Raw genomic sequence first — 19663 nt, forward strand, 5'->3', positions numbered from 1 at the left:
GAAACGGGAGAAAGAAAATTGTTTGGACCTGATCTGATTCAAGAAGCTGAAGAGCAAGTTCGGGTGGTTAGAGAGAAGCTCAAAACCGCCCAATCTCGTCAAAAGAGTTATGCAGATCGTCGACGTTGTGCTCTTACCTTTGAGATAGGTGACAAGGTATACCTCAAGGTCTCTCCTAAGAAGGACACCCAGAGGTTTGGGTTAAAAGGAAAGCTTGCTCCTAGGTACGTTGGGCCTTTTCCCATTGTTGCCAAAAGAGGAGAAGTGGCATATAAGTTGGAGTTGCCCCCTGCACTTTCAAGAATCCATGATATATTCCATGTATCTCAATTGAAGAAATGCTTTAGATCTCCTTTCGAGGTTATCCATCTATTCGAGGATCTTTCCATCCAAGATGATTTATCCTATCTAGAGGTTCCGATCAAGATATTAGACCAAGCTGAAAGGAAGACAAGAAGAAAGGCCACAAAATTCCGGAAGGTTAAGTGGATCAATCATACCGAAGATGAAGCTACATGGGAATGTGCAGATCAGCTCAAATCTGAATTTCCATCTTTCTTCTCTAATCCACAGTAATCTCGAGGACGAGATCCTTTCTAAGGGGGGTTGGTTTTGAGTGAACCGGCCACTTGAGTTGGTTTAATCATGTCTAATATACCTTATTATGCATCATGCTTTTCATAAACATGCATCCTCATCATCATTGCTTTGTCATGAAAATACATAGAAGTTCAAACTTTGCTCCTTATCTTTGTTATGTGAAAACTACACCTCATATTAGTGAGTACGTTAAATAATTCTAAAACTTAATTCTCAAATGTTTGGAAAGCACCTACTGCTGCTAGGTTATCCTATGCCAAGTTATGAGATAATAATATCTCATTGCTACTCTTATGTTGCCTTTGAGCTATTATGATCAAATTCCTATTTTGCAACTTCAAATTCCTATTCCTTCTAATGTGGTTTGAAATTGTGAATTTCTGTATCCAGTGTTATCAAACTATAAGTGAGTTCAAAAATATTTTATGGCCTTAGAGTTTTACTCAAAATGCTAGCTATAATTCAGTTTTCAGGTTTTGTTAAAATCTGGCTGTTCTGTTCTCGATTTTTGTAAGCAATTCAAATGAACTCCGTTTTATATAAAAACTCTACAGTATGTCAACAATAGCTTTATCTGGCTTGTGTAAAATTTTCGAAAAATTCTGAGCTCCTTTCGTATACTATCTATACCTCTATACCTAATAATAAAGGGAGAAGCGTTTCCGTGGTTCGGTCCGTTCGTCCGCTTTTTCCCTTGTCCGTCGTCCGTCGCTATGTCCGTCGTATGTCGCCGCACTATTGAGAGTTTGGCTGGAACACGTAGTACATCGCAGCATGAAGAGTTTGGCCAGAAACCGATAGTTCAGCCCCGATGCCTTCACAACAAACTGTGTCCCGTTCTGAAAGGAAAGGGAAGTTCAGAAACCAGCGTGCAGTAGTAGGGATGAGGTATCCATGTCCGGCTCCAAAACAGATGATTCCCGTATATATTCCAACAAGCAACACCACAAGCATCGATCCAGATCAAGTCAAAGTTGAAGCAACAAGGCGAACCGCACGTCAGCGCCAACGCCATGAGCGACTTTTTCTTCGGGTGTTGGTGTCCCCGGAGAAGCCAGCCCGGGGGCCATGTCCGCTGAGGAGAGTGCCGTCCCCAGCTGTGGGCTCCTTCGTGCCGGTACATGCAGGAGGTGCGGAAACGGCAGTGCTGTGGAGGCCGTCCGCTAGAATCTCCCGGCGTTGCTCCTCACGACAAAAGCCACCGCGGCTGCGCTAGAAGAGTGCTCCCGGCCGGTACGAGCCTCCATGTCGCACCCCCTGCGATGAGCCTCCACAGCAGCACAACAATAGCCTGAGGCCGTCGCTCGGTCCCATCTCAACAGCGGAGCGGCGTCCAACAGTACAATCGATCTTGCTTTTGCCATGGAGATTTGCAGCAGCGGCAGCAACGGGCCAAGTGGTGACCTTGGTGGCTTGGTCGCCAGGGCACAACGAGAAATTTCTCTTTCCTTTTCCGCCGACTGCGCATGCCTCTATCGACGTCGTCAAGAAGTATGCTATCGATGCTTCTAGCTGCCACTTTTCTTGCTAGGGTTCGGCCGGGGAGGAAGGCGTGGCGGTCGGCGCCGGCGGAAACCGGTGTTAGCGCGGCCGGGGATACCAACGGTACTTAACAGTCGAACATGAATTCTTTCCTGAATGTCTTGCCTGGCGACTAATAGCCGTTGTTGCCGTCACGGAACGACGGTCGTCGTCCCAAACCGCGAGGGGTGGACTGCTGGAGCAGGAACAGACGGTGGCCGTCGGAGCGAGAACAGCAGGCAACGACGTGCGCTGCATGGCAGCAGGGCGACATCCCAAACCGCGAGGGCTGAGGTGGGAGCAGAGAATGGCCGCCGGAGCAAGAATAGCCGGCAACACTGCTCGTCACACGGGGCAGCAGTCGGGTCTTCAGATCGAACCTTCGTGGGTGCACGTGGTGGCGCTCCAGTCGACTCATGTTACAGTCGAGTTGCAGCCACGCCCTCTCCAGGCGTCCCTGATACGCGATGCCCCCGCTGTCCTATAGGATGTGGGGTTCACCTATTCGTGAGCACTTATGTGGCATTGCAGTTGCTCGAGTTCCCCAATCCAATGTCCATGTTAGAATTTTTTTGGATGTTGAGCACGGGCAAGCAAAAGCTGCTACCTGTATTTCTACGTGGCTGGTGACAGTATACGCTATAGCATATTTCGAGGTGACAGTATACGCAATAAAGCAAACAGTCCGTGTACAACTACAAAGACATCTCCAGAAGTTCCATGGGACTTATGGTGCTGCTGATCCGGGCCCAATGGTGTAAGTAAAAATGGCATGGGAGGCGCCAAACATGATTATGCCAAGGTTATTGTGGGTGCTGCTTTTCTTGAATTAATATGCCGTGCATGAATGTTTGCCATTCGTGAGAAAAGGGTGAGGTTCTGGCATGTGTTGCTGGCAAGACAAAACTTATCCTTTATGCACTCCATACCAAAGCTTATGCTTGCTTAGAAGCAACAACCGATTATCGAACTTCCTCAAGTCGACGGCCTCTGATTATTCTGATTTTGGTGTCTTTCATTAAGCTAGGAGCTCGTGCATCCTCAATTTGGATTTTTGCCATTTCTCAATCCGGCTATAGGGCAACAATGTCGTTGTACGTGGACCGAGAATGCTACGGACTTTGTCTACAATCTGCTTCGCGCGCTACAAGTTCAATGGGAAGTCAAATTCCACTAAAAAAGCTTTTATTATCACATTAGAGAAGCGGAACCTCCAAGCTCAGACATCTCGAACTCAGAAACTACCCTTCTATCCCACCCTCTCCTGCTGATCCCTTTATGCGTACCTGAAGCCTGATCGTTTTTCTCGTAGACCGCTCCTGATTATTATTTGCATATTCAAATCTGAAGTTAATCGGCCATAGCAATGCACGAGAATTGTTAAACCTAAATTGTGTTCATTTAATTTAATCTAAACTGCCGTAGCAACGCACGGGTTTTGTACTAGTCTATACTAAAGCAGATAGCAGTTTCAGTTTCAGAAAACTGTCACGATTTCAGTTTTCAGGTTTTGTCAAATTCTGGCTGCACTGTTCCCAATTTTGTGAACCATTCAAATCAACTTCGTTTGAGCTGAAAATTTTACCGGATGCCAAAAATAGTTATATCTTGCTTGTGCAAAATTTTCAGAAATTTCTGAGCTCATTTGGTTGCCCAACTATTTTAAAACAGAAAGAAGTTTCAGAAAAACAGCAAGCAGTTTTCAGTTTCAGAAAACGTGTGACCTGTAGTCTTCTTCCCCGTGGCAGCCAACGACCGGGCAGTGAGGTCGACAATGTGCTCGCCGTTCATCGACGCCCAGGCCATCTTGGCCATCCCCTTGACCTTTATAAGCCTTCCTAGAGTCTCAGCCCCACTTCTCCCCTCTTCTCTGAACTCCTATAACCCTAGGTCGACCAAGACGCCCCGAAGCCATTGCCGCCGGTGAGCTCCCTGCAGGCAAGGCTCAAAGAAATCTCCCTGAAGCATTTTCGTGCCCCTTGCTTCGCTGATTCTCAGGGACTTGATTTCCCCCTCTATCTCGCAGCAACCAAGGAGATCGGGCATCATCTTCTCCAGCTCCGACTGTACTCCGGTGACCTTTTTGATAGTTTTGGTGAGCCTCTGCTAAAAAAGCCATGTCCTTTAGCTTCTCTGTACCGTGGTGCATCTTTTTGATGTACACATTGCTTCAGATGGTCACATACGTCGAGCTGCCGTCGTGAGCTAGACGCTATCGTCAACCGCCGCTGACGCCGTCGACCACCAGCGCCTCTTTCTCCTTGACTGATCAAATCATTGTCTTTCTGGTGAGCTCACAAACATGTTGTGCCTTACCTTACTCGAGTTCATGCTCTATACCCTTCAGTGCATCTATGCATGCATGTTGCTGCTGCTATGTGTGTTGCTGCCGTGCGAGCTGATGTTGCACACGCATGCTACCTTCTCCGACAGATTTTGTCGATATAACACTTCCTATAGTTGCCCTGAGTCTCTAGCTTTCCAACGCAACAAACGGCACTCAATTCCGTTGCCTATGTTGCTCAAAATCATCTTTGTCGGAGCCCTGTTACGAAGTTGACAGTCAAGCGGACGAACTGCTTCCTCTTCTTCCCGTCAAATAAGATTTGTTCAAATGTTTGCAACTCGTAAAAATTGTAGAAAATTCATACTAACTCCGTTTTGGGTGATTCAAATTGCTAAATTCGTAATTTTGAAAGATCTACACCGTGGTGTGAGTTTTGCTGCATGATCATGTCTGTAAAAACCCGAGAATAATGTGTTCCTTAATAAGTAGTAATTCAAATCATACAAACTTGTAAATTCCATATCTTGAGATAGGAATCTCCAAAATGAGTGAATCAAATTGCTGTACTCATATTGTAACCCCATCTACACAATGATGTTAGTTTTACCACTGTTTTAGTAGAATAGGGATAGATAATAGGGATCCCTCCCTAGATAATAAGCCGCATACACAGCAACATAGTAACAGGTTCGAGGTTCTTCACAACACCATCATACTAACAACATAACAACAAGGGATCCCTAGCTAACAACAAAATAGAAGCTGCTTTGCCTCTGCCTCCACTTGTTGCTCCCCTTGGGAGCCTTGGGTTTGAGCGGAGGCATGCGCCTGGCGGAGATCTCCACCCGCTGGAAGCTGTGGAGGTGCATGCCGAGCGCCTTGTGCTTGGCGCGGAAGGAGTAGGGGTTCACCGTCGTGCCGACCTTGGGGAAGGTGTTGCCGATGTTCTCGGCATGCGTGAGGAGGCAGTTGAAGTCAGTGCCGCCGAGTCTCCTAGTGCAGAAGGGGCACCTGTAGACACCCTTGGCGAAGTAGGAGACGTACTGGCCGACCTGCAGCCTCCGCAGCACCTGGCGAGTCTTGGTGTGCCGGTCCTCGTCGTCGCTGCCGACGTCGCTGCCAGATACCTGATCCATATCAAACGGGAACTATGAGTGAAGGAGTTGCAACGATGACTAACATGCATGATAACAAAGTAAGGAAAAACAGAGCCAACCTCAGTTAGAGTGGACACGATTATATGTCTACAGGGATGGTGTTAGCGAACCAAAGCTCATGCACAACAGATTTGTACACAGCAATGGTTCGCTGAACCCACTCTGTAAAAATTTGTGCCCAACGATTCATCATAGGTAAAGAAACAGATTCCAGATCAGAATTTGAACAGATTCCAGATTATTTGCAAAATTAAACGGTTGATATCTTTTGATTCGCGCATAAAATAACTGATTGAGATCCCATGATTACTTGCATAAATTAACTAATTGAGATCTCATTATTACTTGCATAAATTAACCGAACGGCCGAACTCCAAATCTTAAACGAAATCAACAAGGGATCAAAGAAAAATGGAATAAAATCGGCGCAAATATTAACCCAATACTCATCCATCTACAGATCAGCACTAATAGTTACTAGGGAACCAGCAAAAATAGGGTTCAAAGAGGAATGGGGAACAAAAAAGGGAGCAAACCATAGTTACCTCGTTCCATGGGTCATCCATGCAGGTGTCGTAGGGGTTCGGAGGCGAGATGTACGACACCTCCTCATAGGGGTCCCATCCCGGCGGGATCCGACCGCCACCGGCGGCGGCAACGGCCGTTGAGGGGACGGCGTCGAAGAGGGAGGCGTCGCGCTTGGAGCCGACGGCGTCATGGACGATGGGATTTGCATTCTCCTTGCCCATCTCGCTGGCAGAGAGGGAGAGGGTTTTTTTCTTTGGAGAAGATGATGGGACGTGAGAGGAGGCGTTACATGAGCTAGTGAGAGTGGCAAAGATAGTGCGAGGAGGCATCTACAAAGGCGAGGGGTGGTTAATGCAACCCGCGTCCTACGCGTCCACCATTGAACGTCTGCACGTCTTGGGCTTCTGCAACGCGACACAGGTCCACGATTGCACGTCTTCGACTTCTGCACCGCGAAATTTAGCATTTTTTGTGTGCTCAGTTTTCCCCTTAAGTACTAATACTGGCTAGTGCAATATACTCAGTTTTACCTCAATCCTAACCCTAAACTCTGTCTTATGAAGTCAAGCATGAAGATAAGTGGTTTTGGGTTTCAAACATGGAAATTTCAAAAACCCCCAAAAGCTTCATTTTAGGGTGAGTAAGAAGGATCCATGCTTACCATTTTATTTTCATGTTTTAAACTTGTTTAAATCTTGGTCAAACCTACAATTTGACCAAGAGTCAAATGGGCAAAAATAAAAAAAATCAGAAAAATGAAAAACCAAAGTACATAGTCTTCTTATGTCATATAGTAAGCATTCAAGTTGTTAAACAAGGTCTAGGTATATTCAAACCAGACAAATCATGTATCAATAAACCCCTAACCCCTAAACTCTGTCTTATGAAGTCAAGCATGAAGAGAAGTGGTTTTGGATTTCAAACATGGCCGGAAATTTCAAAAACCTCCCAAAAGCCTCATTTTAGAGTGACTAAGAAGGATCCATTCTTACCTTTGCATTTTCATATTTTAAAATTGTTTAAATCATTGTCAAACCTAGATTTGACCAAGATACAAATGGGCACAAAATTAAAAAAATCAGAAAAATGAAAAACAAAAGCACATAGTCTTCTTATGTCATATCGTAAGCATTCAAGTTGATAAACAAGGTCTAGATATATCCAAACCAGACAAATCATGTATCTACCCCTGCTTGTTGATCTTATGAAATCTAGCATGAAGAGAAGTCGTTTTGGGTTTCAAACATGGAAATCTCAAAAACTTCCCAAAAGCCTCATTTTAGAGTGACTAAGAAGGATCCATGCTTACCTTTTTGTTTTCATATTTTAAACTTGTTTAAATCATTGTCAAACCTGGGATTTGACCAAGATACAAATGGGCACAAAATTAAAAAAATCAGAAGAAAAAACAAAAGAAGATAGTCTTCTTGTGTCATATCGTAAGCATTCAAGTTGATAAACAAGGTCTTGCTATATCCAAACCAGACAAATCATGTATCTACCACTTGTCGATCTTATGAAGTCTAGCATGAAGAGAATTCGTTTTGGGTTTCAAACATGGAAATTTCAAGAACATCCCAAAAGCTTCATTTTAGAGTTACTAAGAAGGATCTAGGCTTACCTTTTCATTTTCATGTTATAAGCTTGTTTAAATCCTGGTCAAATCTAGGATTTGACCGAAACCACGTGAATTTAGATTAATTGTTGCATTTTTTGTGGTGTGACCAACTGCTTTTGCAACGAAATAACCCCCCTGTACGCATTGTTTGGGTCGCATGCATGATGTGTACAAAATATTAAAATAGAAATAACATAGGAATTGAATATGATTGCATGTTGAATTAATCCTATATGAAAGAAATCACACAAATTTGAATTGCATGTTCTTTGCTTGTAGTGCTACACAAAAAACACGTGAATTAGTATGAATTATCATGTATTCAAGAATCAAAGGAGCCACTGAGATTTAAATCCCACAAAATTTCTATGAATTTTCTTCGAACCAAATAAGCCCAACAAGATTCCTAAGGAATATAATACAACGAATCAAACGGCTTCCGTTGTTGGAATATTTCCTTAGGACATCAATCCTATAGAAACTCTATGATCCAGTTTCAGTGACAATCTGGTCGGTGTAGGCTCGAGGAGGCCAATTGTATATAATGTTTGGACCCGGTTGGTTGAGTGATCATGCTCGTGACATCCAACCTGAAAGGTAAAATTCGGTCAAGGCCAGCATGACGCCACAATACTTTTGAAATATTCAAAAGCGCGTAATATTTGTGAAAAAATAATAATAGCTACTACTTATGTGAATTTTTTTCGCTCATACGCTTATTGGGGGGTGAGCTAACCCTAATGGCCTCCTCGAGATCCCTACCTCTACCAAGGTTTCCCGAGTTCATCCACCTCGACGGGTTCCTTGCCACTTTCGACCATGTTGTGGGCCTCATTTCGGGTTCCCGTACCACGACCAGTCCTTTTCAGGAGTCCCGAACCCGATGCCATAATATTTGTTTGAAAAAAATTCAAGACCACACACTATTTGTTGAAATAAATGAATAAGAATTTTTAAATAGCTAAATAAAAGAAGTATAAATTTTGAAAATCTATTTTTTTCTATAACATTAATTGGAGCATTGACATGTTGAACCCACTTGTCGATTTTGCTATCAACATGACTAACTAGCTGATTAGATAACCAAGTGGTGAAGTTTGCAACATATTAGACCACCACATGGTGGAAACTGCAAAAAAAATGTCCAAGTGGTGGTTTGTGCAACATATAGAGCAGTACAGTATATGGTAGTACAGGATGAATGTGCACTGCCGTGGGCCCGTGGTAATATATCATGATGATGGCAAAGGATCTTTTCTCTGCTGAAACTGTCGAGAGCTGATTTGATGAGACAAAATACAGCTCCACGGCGTGCAAGGACAGCTATACAGTACATTAGCTTCTTCTCGGGTCACACGCCTTCACGACAGGTGCAGTAAGTGCAGCAGAGACCAGAGAGAGAAGGCACGCCTGTAGTACTCGTATATTGATTTCAATTCAAATTGTTTTTTGCCTGCCTCTCCGTCTTCTTCATCTCCATCTTTTCTGGCGACCCCGCCTACACCAGCAGCCCCTGCACCACCGCCGCCATGCCATTTTTGGATCATCTCGAGCCACCTATTTAATGGTACTAGTAGGAGTTGTGGACTTTTATCCATATCGCTCTACCAGCTGCCGCTCGCACTGTCCTCCAATACCTCATACCCAAACGCTAGCGTCCCACTGCCACACCCCCACACCCACTTGACCGCATCCTTCCAATGGCGAGATCGATCAATGAGAGTGGCAGTTCTTGGGTGTTTGCTGATGGCCCCTTTGAAGAAATCGCATCCCGATGCGATGTCATCACCGCCGCGAGCCTCGTCGGTGCATGCAATTTTTATCATGATTCAGCAACACAAAGTGTAGCTCTGCCTGTACCTTAGCCGTTTGGCTTGCCCTGTGTTCTTCATACTCACCAAACTCAGGTACCGTCCGCGCACAATCCCTTCTCCCGCGTCGTCAAGTTCAAGCAGCAGGGTGCGCAGAAGGGCGAGCAGCAGGATTCGAAAGAGCGCAAGGGTACATTGTGCCAACTGACGCCGCTGGACAGGATCTCTTCCGATGCCGTGATTCCAGATGGTGGTACGGGCATGTGGGCAGGCGCGAATGGAGATTGGATCACTCTTCTTGGCTTCCCATGGAATTGGGAGCTTGTCAATGTGTACACTGGTCGCCGGATTCCTCTACCACCAATACGTGAGTTTAAATCCACCCCGGATAAACTTGTGTTCGAGTCTAATGATCAACATCTTCAACTGCTGAAGATAGCTATCTGCCGAGTTCCAACAGTTGCTTCAAATTATACTAGTTTCTCTGTTCTTGCCATCTTCAACCCGCAATTGCAGTCCTTCACTGTGCTTCTAGCAGATGGATGATGTCTACTCACACTTCTTTTCATGTAGACAGTGTTGGGCCTCCAAGAGCAGAGGTTTGTAGAACAGCAGCAAGTTTTCCCTTAAGTGGATCACCCAAGGTTTATCGAACTCAGGGAGGAAGAGGTCAAAGATATCCCTCTCAAGCAACCCTGCGACCACAAAGCAAGAAGTCTCTTGTGTCCCCAACACACCTAATACACTTGTCAGATGTATAGGTGCACTAGTTCGGCGAAGAGATAGTGAAATACAAGTGGTATGAATGTATATGAGCAGTAGTAACGACACCAGAAAATAGCTTGATGCTACAACTGGCGTGTGGTTGATGGTGGTAATATTGCAGGCAGTACAGATGCAGTAGAACAGTAAACAAGCAATGATTGCAGTATTTAGGAACAAGGCCTAGGGATCATACTTTCACTAGTGGACACTCTCAACATTGATCACATAACAGAATAAATAGATAAATGCTATACTCTACACTCTCTTGTTGGATGATGAACACCACTAATTGCGTAGGATTACACGAACCCTCAATGCCGGAGTTAACAAGCTCCACAATATTCGATATTCATGTTTAAATAACCTTAGAGTGCATGATAGATCATTGCAATTACACCAAGTACTAACATAGCATGCACACTGTCACCATCACACTATGAAGGAGGCATAGATCACATCAATACTATCATAGCAATAATTAACTTCATAATCTACAAGAGATTACAATCATAACCTACGCCAAGTACTACACGATGCACACACTGTCACCTTTACACCGTGCAGGAGGAATAGAGTACTTTAATAACATCACTAGAGTAGCACATAGATGAATAGTGATACAAAACACATTTCAATCATAAAGAGATATAAATAAGCACTTCACTATGCTATTCATAACAATGAATAAGTATTCTGTGAAATATAGCCTAAGAGACCCACACGGTGCACACACTGTCACCTTTACACATGTGGGACAAGGAGTCTCCGGAGATCACATAAGTAAAATCCACTTGAATAGCATAACGACATCTAGATTACAAGCTCATCATATGAATCTCAATCATGTAAGGCAGCTCATGAGATTATTGTATTGAAGTACATAGGAAGAGAGATTAACCACATAGCTACCGGTACAGCCCTTAGCCTCGATGGAGAACTACTCCCTCCTCATGGGAGAAAGCAGCGGTGATGAAGATGGCGGTGGAGATGGCAGCGGTGTCGATGGAGAAGCCTTCCGGGGGCACTTCCCCGTCCCGGCGGCGTGCCGGAACAGAGACTCCTGTCCCCCAGATCTTGGCTTCGCGATGCCGGCGGCTCTGGATGGTTTCTCGTACCGTGGCTTTTCTGTATCGATGTTTTAGGTAAGGGACCTTTATATAGGCGAAGAGGCGGAGTCGGAAGGTCGACGAGGCGACGACACAGTAGGGGGGCGTGGCCCACCCCCTGGCCACGCCAGCCTGGTGTGTGGGGCCCCCAGGGCTCCCCTCTGGCGGCTCTCGGGTGTTCTGGAAGCTTCGTGGGATTTTAAGATCTTGGGCGTTGATTTCGTCCAATTTCGAGAATATTTCCTTACTAGGATTTCTGAAACCAAAAACAGCAGAAAACAGGAACTGGCACTTCGGCATCTCGTCAATAGGTTAGTTCCGGAAAACGCATAAAATCATCATAAAGTGTGAACAAAACATGTAGGTATTGTCACAAAACAAGCATGGAACATAAGAAATTATCGATACGTCGAGACGTATCAGCATCCCCAAGCTTAGTTCCTACTCGTCCCGAGTAGGTAAACGATAACAAAGATAATTTCTGAAGTGACATGCTACCAACATGATCTTAATCATACTAATGTAAAGCATATGAGATGAATGCAGCGATTCAAAGCAATGGTAAAGACAATGAGTAAACAACTGAATCATATAGCAAAGACTTTTCATGAATAGTACTTTCAAGACAAGCATCAATAAGTCTTGCATAAGAGTTAACTCATAAAGCAATAAATTCAAAGTAAAGGCATTGAAGCAACACAAAGGAAGATTAAGTTTCAGCGGTTTCTTTCAACTTGTAACATGTATATCTCATGGATATTGTCAACATAAAGTAATATAATAAGTGCAATATGCAAGCATGTAAGAATCAATACACAGTTAACACAAGTGTTTGCTTCTTGAGATGGAGAGAAATAGGTGAACTAACTCAACATAAAAGTAAAAGAATGGCCCTTCGAAGAGGGAAGCATTGATTGCTATATTTGTGCTAGAGCTTTTATTTTGAAAACATAAAGAGATCATAAAAGTAAAATTTTGAGAGGTGTTTGTTGTTATCAACGAATGGTAGTGGGCACTCTAACCCTCTTGCCAGACAAACCTTCAAAGAGCGGCTCCCATTAAACATTTTAATTTTTGGGTGGCACTCCTTCCAACCTTTACTTTCACAAACCATGGCTAACCGAATCCTCGGGTGCCTGCCAACAATCTCATACCATGAAGGAGTGCCTTTTTATTTTAGTTTTATTTAGTTGACACTCCTCCCCACCTTTGCTTTCTCAAGCCATGGCTAACCGAATCCTCGGGTGCCGTCCAACAATCACATACCATGGAGGAGTGTCTTTTTTTTGTAAAATTATGAAGGTTAGTTAATTTGGGACTGGGAATCCCATTGCCAGCTCTTTTTGCAAAATTATTGGATAAGCGGATGAAGCCACTAGTCCATTGGTGAAAGTTGCCCAACAAGATTGAAAGATAAACACCACATACTTCCTCATGAGCTATAAAACATTGACACAAATAAGAGGTAATAACTTTTGAAGTGTTTAAAGATAGCACTCAAGCAATTTACTTTGGAATGGCGGAGAAATACCATGTAGTAGGTAGGTATGGTGGACACAAATGGCATAGTTTTTGGCTCAAGGATTTGGATGCACGAGAAGTATTCCCTCTCAATACAAGGTTTAGGCTAGCAAAGTTGTTTGAAGCAAACACAAGTATGAACCGGTACAGCAAAACTCACATAAGAACATATTGCAAGCATTATAAGACTCTACACCATCTTCCTTGTTGTTCAAACACCTTTACCAGAAAATATCTAGACCTTAGAGAGACCAATCATGCAAACCAAATTTAAGCAAGCTCTATGTATTTCTTCACTAATAGGTGCAAAGTATATGATGCAAGAGCTTAATCATGAGCACAACAATTGCCAAGTATCACATTATTCAAGACATCATACCAATTACTACATGTAGCATTTTCTGTTTCCAACCATATAACAATTAACGAAGCAGTTTCAACCTTCGCCATGAACATTAAAGGCTAAGAACACATGTGTTCATATGAACCAGCGGAGCGTGTCTCTCTCCCACACAAGCATTTATTCAAACAAAAACAAAAACAAACAGACGCTCCAAGTAAAGTACATAAGATGTGACCGAATAAAGATATAGTTTCACGGGAGAAACCTGATAATTTGTCGATGAAGAAGGGGATGCCTTGGGCATCCCCAAGCTTAGATGCTTGAGTCTTCTTGAAATATGCAGGGATGAACCACCGGGGCATCCCTAAGCTTAGAGCTTTCACTCTTCTTGATCATATTGTATCATCCTCCTCTCTTGACCCTTGAAAACTTCCTCCACACCAAACTCGAAACAAACTCATTAGAGGGTTAGTGCATAATCAAAAACTCATATGTTCAGAGGTGACACAATCATTCTTAACACTTCTGGACATTGCTCAAAGCTACTGGAAGTCAACGGAACAAAGAAATCCATCCAACATAGCAAAAGAAGCAATGCGAAATAAAAGGCAGAATCTGTCAAAACAGAACAGTCCGTAAAGACGAATTTTAAAGAGGCACCAGACTTGCTCAAATGAAAATGCTCAAATTTAATGAAAGTTGCGTACATATCTGAGGATCACTCACGTAAATTGGCATAATTTTCCGAGTTACCTACAGAGAATTAGGGCCAGATTCGTGACAGCAAGAAATCTGTTTCTGCGCAGCAATCCAAATCTAGTATGAACCTTACTATCAAAGACTTTACTTGGCACAACAATGCAACAAAATTAAGATAAGGAGAGGTTGCTACAGTAGTAACAACTTCCAAGAAACAAATATAAAACAAAAGTACCGTAGCAAAATAAACACATGGGTTATCTCCCAAGAAGTGCTTTCTTTATAGCCATTAAGATGGGCTCAGTAATTTCAATGATGCACTCCCAAGAAATAAGAGTTGAAGCAAAAGAGAGCATCAAGAAGCAAGTATGAAACAAATTTAATCCTAACATGCTTCCTATGCATAGGAGTTTTGTAAATAAACAAGTTCATGAAGAACAAAGTAACAAGCATAGGAAGATAGAACAAGTGTAGCTTCAAGATTTTCAGCAAAAAGAGAGGTGTTTTAGTAACATGAAAGTTTCTACAACCATATTTTCCTCTATCATAATACTATCCAGTAGCATCATGAGCAAACTCAACAATATAACTATCAAATGAAACATTCTTATCATGAGTCTCATGCATAAAATTATTACTCTCCACATAAGCATAGTCAATTTTATTAGTAATAGTGGGAGCAAATTCAACAAAGTAGCTATCATTATTATTCTCATCAAGTGTAGGAGGTATATTGTAATCATAATGAAATTTATCCTCCATAACAGGTGGCACCAAAAGACTACTATTATTATAATCATCATAAATAGGAGGTAAAGTATCATCAAAGAAAATTTTCTCCTCAATGCTTGGGGGACTAAAAAGATCATGCTCATCAAAACCAGCTTCCCCAAGCTTAGAATTTTCCATATCATTAGCAACAATGGTGTTCAAAGTATTCATACTAATATGTTCCATGGGTTTTTTAATTTTCGCATCAAACCATCCATGCCTTAACTCGGGAAAAAGAATAAAAAGCTCCATGTTGCTTTCCATTATGCCAAACTAGTGTAAAACAAGAAACAAAAAGATGCAATTGCAGGATCTAAAGGAAATAGCTTCGAGCACTTACAACGGTGCCGGAAAATAGCTTAGTAGCCGAGATCCGGAGTGTGAGTACCTTTAACCTTTCCTCCCCGGCAACGGCGCCAGAAAAGTGCTTGATGTCTACTCACACTTCTTTTCCTGTAGACAGTGTTGGGCCTCCAAGAGCAGAGGTTTGTAGAACAGCAGCAAGTTTTCCCTTAAGTGGATCACCCAAGGTTTATCGAACTCAGGGAGGAAGAGGTCAAAGATATCCCTCTCAAGCAACCCTGCGACCACAAAGCAAGAAGTCTCTTGTGTCCCCAACACACCTAATACACTTGTCAGATGTATATGTGCACTAGTTCGGCGAAGAGATAGTGAAATACAAGTGGTATGAATGTATATGAGCAGTAGTAACGGCACCAGAAAATAGCTTGATGCTACAACTGGCGTGTAGTTGATGGTGGTAATATTGCAGGCAGTATAGATGCAGTAGAACAGTAAACAAGCAATGATTGCAGTATTTAGGAACAAGGCCTAGGGATCATACTTTCACTAGTGGACACTCTCAACATTTATCACATAACAGAATAAATAGATAAATGCTATACTCTACACTCTCTTGTTGGATGATGAACACCACTAATTGCGTAGGATTACACGAACCCTCAATGCCGGAGTTAACAAGCTCCACAATATTCGATATTCATGTTTAAATAACCTTAGAGTGCATGATAGATCATTGCAATTACACCAAGTACTAACATAGCATGCACACTGTCACCATCACACTATGAAGGAGGCATAGATCACATCAATACTATCATAGCAATAATTAACTTCATAATCTACAAGAGATTACAATCATAACCTACGCCAAGTACTACACGATGCACACACTGTCACCTTTACACCGTGCAGGAGGAATAGAGTACTTTAATAACATCACTAGAGTAGCACATAGATGAATAGTGATACAAAACACATTGCAATCATAAAGAGATATAAATAAGCACTTCACTATGCTATTCATAACAGTGAATAAGTATTCTGTGAAATATAGCCTAAGAGACCCACACGGTGCACACACTGTCACCTTTACACACGTGGGACAAGGAGTCTCCGGAGATCACATAAGTAAAATCCACTTGAATAGCATAACGGCATCTAGATTACAAGCTCATCATATGAATCTCAATCATGTAAGGCAGCTCATGAGATTATTGTATTGAAGTACATAGGAAGAGAGATTAACTACATAGCTACCGGTACAGCCCTTAGCCTCGATGGAGAACTACTCCCTCCTCATGGGAGACAACAGCGGTGATGAAGATGGCGGTGGAGATGGCAGCGGTGTCGATGGAGAAGCCTTCCGGGGGCACTTCCCCGTCCCGGCGGCGTGCCGGAACAGAGACTCCTGTCCCCCAGATCTTGGCTTCGCGATGGCGGTGGCTCTGGATGGTTTCTCGTACCGTGGCTTTTCCGTATCGATGTTTTAGGTCAGGGACCTTTATATAGGCGAAGAGGCAGAGTCGGAAGATCGACGAGGCGACGACACAGTAGGGGGGCGCGACCCACCCCCTGGCCGCGCCAGCCTGGTGTGTGAGGCCCCCAGGGCTCCCCTCTGGCGGCTCTCGGGTGTTCTGGAAGCTTCGTGGGATTTTAAGATCTTGGGCGTTGATTTCGTCCAATTCCGAAAATATTTCCTTACTAGGATTTCTGAAACCAAAAACAGCAAAAAACAGGAACTGGCACTTCGGCATCTCGTCAATAGGTTAGTTCCGGAAAACGCATAAAATCATCATAAAGTGTGAACAAAACATGTAGGTATTGTCATAAAACAAGCATGGAACATAAGAAATTATCGATACGTCGGAGACGTATCAATGTACAGTCCTTGACAACCATTTCTTAGCGTTCGGCTACTCCGATGAAATCATCCACAAGGGTATTGTATTTTTTGTAACTCAGACATGCGAAGTTTATGCATGGAATCAACTTTCTTGGGGTAATTTTTCTCATCTCATATGATGTGTTATCGCTATTACCTGCTAGTTTTATATTTAGCTTTAGCCTTTTTTCTTTTTGTTGTGCAGTTTTCGTGTCATGTCTGTACCTTTCCCCCTCTATATTCAATCAAAATCAGCAGCGATATGCCTTTGAGTCAAAATAAAGTACTCCCTCCGATCCAAATCAAATTGACTCAGCTTTGTCTAGCGAGTGCATCTAGCTAGACAAACTTGAGTCAACTAATTTGTGCATATCTAGCTATACACATCTAGTTGAGTCAATTAATTTGGATCGGAGGCAGTATTTTAACTAGTATCATTATTCATGTATGTAATGAACTAATCAAGTTTTGCTGAACTGACTTCAAGCTGTGCTTTCCTTTGCAAGGTCCTTTGTTGATCAGCACGGCACCTATTCCGCCGGAACTTGATGAACAAGGTCGGTACAATCTTGGCTCCTGGTGGCTAGCACGATCTCCTGATGGTTCTAGACTTTTTCTGGTCCATACCTGGGGTGTTACTGACGGGCGGGATTATACTGGACTGGTTCGGATTTTACCTGCTGCTGCTACCTCTGAGGGTCGTCATGGTCGCACTATTCACGGGTATGGTAAGGGTTTACTTGGTTGCGAGGTGTACAACATGGACACCAGTCAGTTGATGTCACCGAGGCCATGGAGGAGGATTATTTCCCTTGGATCATATTCTCTCTTCCTTGGAGTGAACTATCCAATTATCATTCCAGTAGAAGACGGGGCAGAACATGACCGTCCAAATATGGCGAGAAGCAACTCTGTTTACTCATCGCACCATGCAGTAGGCCTTGTATATCCTCCTTGTCCAGAAATTTGCCGCTTTAGTTTGAATTCTGAAGACTGTACTATTGGTTTCCAAAACAACATTAGATGGACATGGCGGCAGGTTCCGTTGTGGTTCATCCCAAGCTTCGCCAACGCCCGGCAATGGAACCTGCCTTCGCGTCACAGGTCCAGAAAGAAGGGCTGATGTACTTTATGTAATACTCGTGTTGTAATGCAAGATTTGTATCTGTTGAACTATTTCATTTGCATGTTTATCTCTACCTAGGCTACTCCCTTTCCGTAGTTGTGTTGTACTATCTGTTGAACTATTTCCTTTGCATGTTATCTCTACCTAGGCTACTCCACCGTAGTTGTTAAATTTATGTAATGCTCCTACAATGCAGGCTAGACTGGGCGTGTGGCCTGTAATGTTATCAAACACCTTTTGTACTCGTTCTAGTAAGCATTTCACACGATAGCTCACATAATTAAAGTACCCCTACAACATATTAGTTGAAAGATATCTCTCATAATTAAGTGCCCTTCTTTGAGCTTATGCGAAACATAAGAGGGTCATTAGAGGGTCCCGTAGAGGCCTTTGAGGCGGCGGTGGAGGACACCGTTTGCTTCATGCGACTTTGGATAGTCGGTTGCTTGGATGTTGTAGAGGACACAGCGGGCTTCACACTTGTTGTAGGAGTTGTTCTAGCGAGCTTGGAGGCGAAGTATGACTTGGACTTGGAGTACTTGATGTCCTCATTCACTTGGCGTTCGGCCTTGGAAGCTTGGTGAACCAACTCAACCATGTTGGAATATTGTTGGAACTCCACAGTCCTATTGATGGGGTAGTTAAGACCATTGAAGAATCGAGCGATGGTTTGGTTCTCGGATTCTTGGATGTTGGCTCGCATCATAGTTAACTCCATCTCCTTGAAGAACTCCTCAACCGTCTTGGTGCATTGCTTCAATTTTTGGAGTTTGTTGAAGAGGTCGGTCATGTAGTGTGTTGGGACAAAGCGAGCTTGCATCTCTTCCTTCATCTCTTCCCAAGTGTCAATTGGGGGTTCACCCTTTTCTTCCCTTAGAGTGAGTACTTGCGCCCACCAAGTGTGGCATAATCCTCAAACTCAAGCGACGCCATGGCCACTTTCTTGGCACCGGAGTAGTTGTGGATGCGGAAAATCTTGTCAACCTTGAGTGCCCATGAGAGGTAGGCCTCGGCATCGTCTTCACCTTTGAACTTGGGCATGTTGAACTTGAGCTTTCCAAACATGTTCTCTTCATCTTCCAAATTCCTTCGGCGAGGACGGATGCCTTCATCTCTTGCGGCTTGAGGTGGTAGAGGAGGTCTTCCACGCCAACCATAGCATTGGGTTGGCGTTGAAATTGGACACTAGCTTCACTTGGTTCACGGTGATGATGTTGTTGCATATCTTGATGAGGTTGTTGACGACGTCCATTGATGGCCATCTCATCTTGAGCATGTTGCGCGTCTCCTCTTCCATGTTGGTTATGGCGAGGATGATTTCGGAAATCACGCTGAGGTTGATCTTGATGACCTTGGTCTTGAGCATCAATATGCGGCTCACGATGAGGTACCGGCTCCATGTAAGCCCGGCAATTCGACCCATGGGTACGTCCGCCCATGGGCACCCGACCCGAATGGGTAGGGTTTGGGTCGTTGACTTCGCCCATGGGCCTTACCCATGGGCAACCCGATAAGTTGTGGGTAGGGCATGGGTATAAGTTTATGCCCGTGGGTTGCCCGATGGGTTGCCCGATTAATATTAGCGATTAAATAAAATTGCATTGTACATTATATTTGATATCTTT

This window comes from Lolium perenne, chromosome 2 (genome assembly GCF_019359855.2).
Source record: "Lolium perenne isolate Kyuss_39 chromosome 2, Kyuss_2.0, whole genome shotgun sequence".
Taxonomy (NCBI): domain Eukaryota; kingdom Viridiplantae; phylum Streptophyta; class Magnoliopsida; order Poales; family Poaceae; genus Lolium; species Lolium perenne.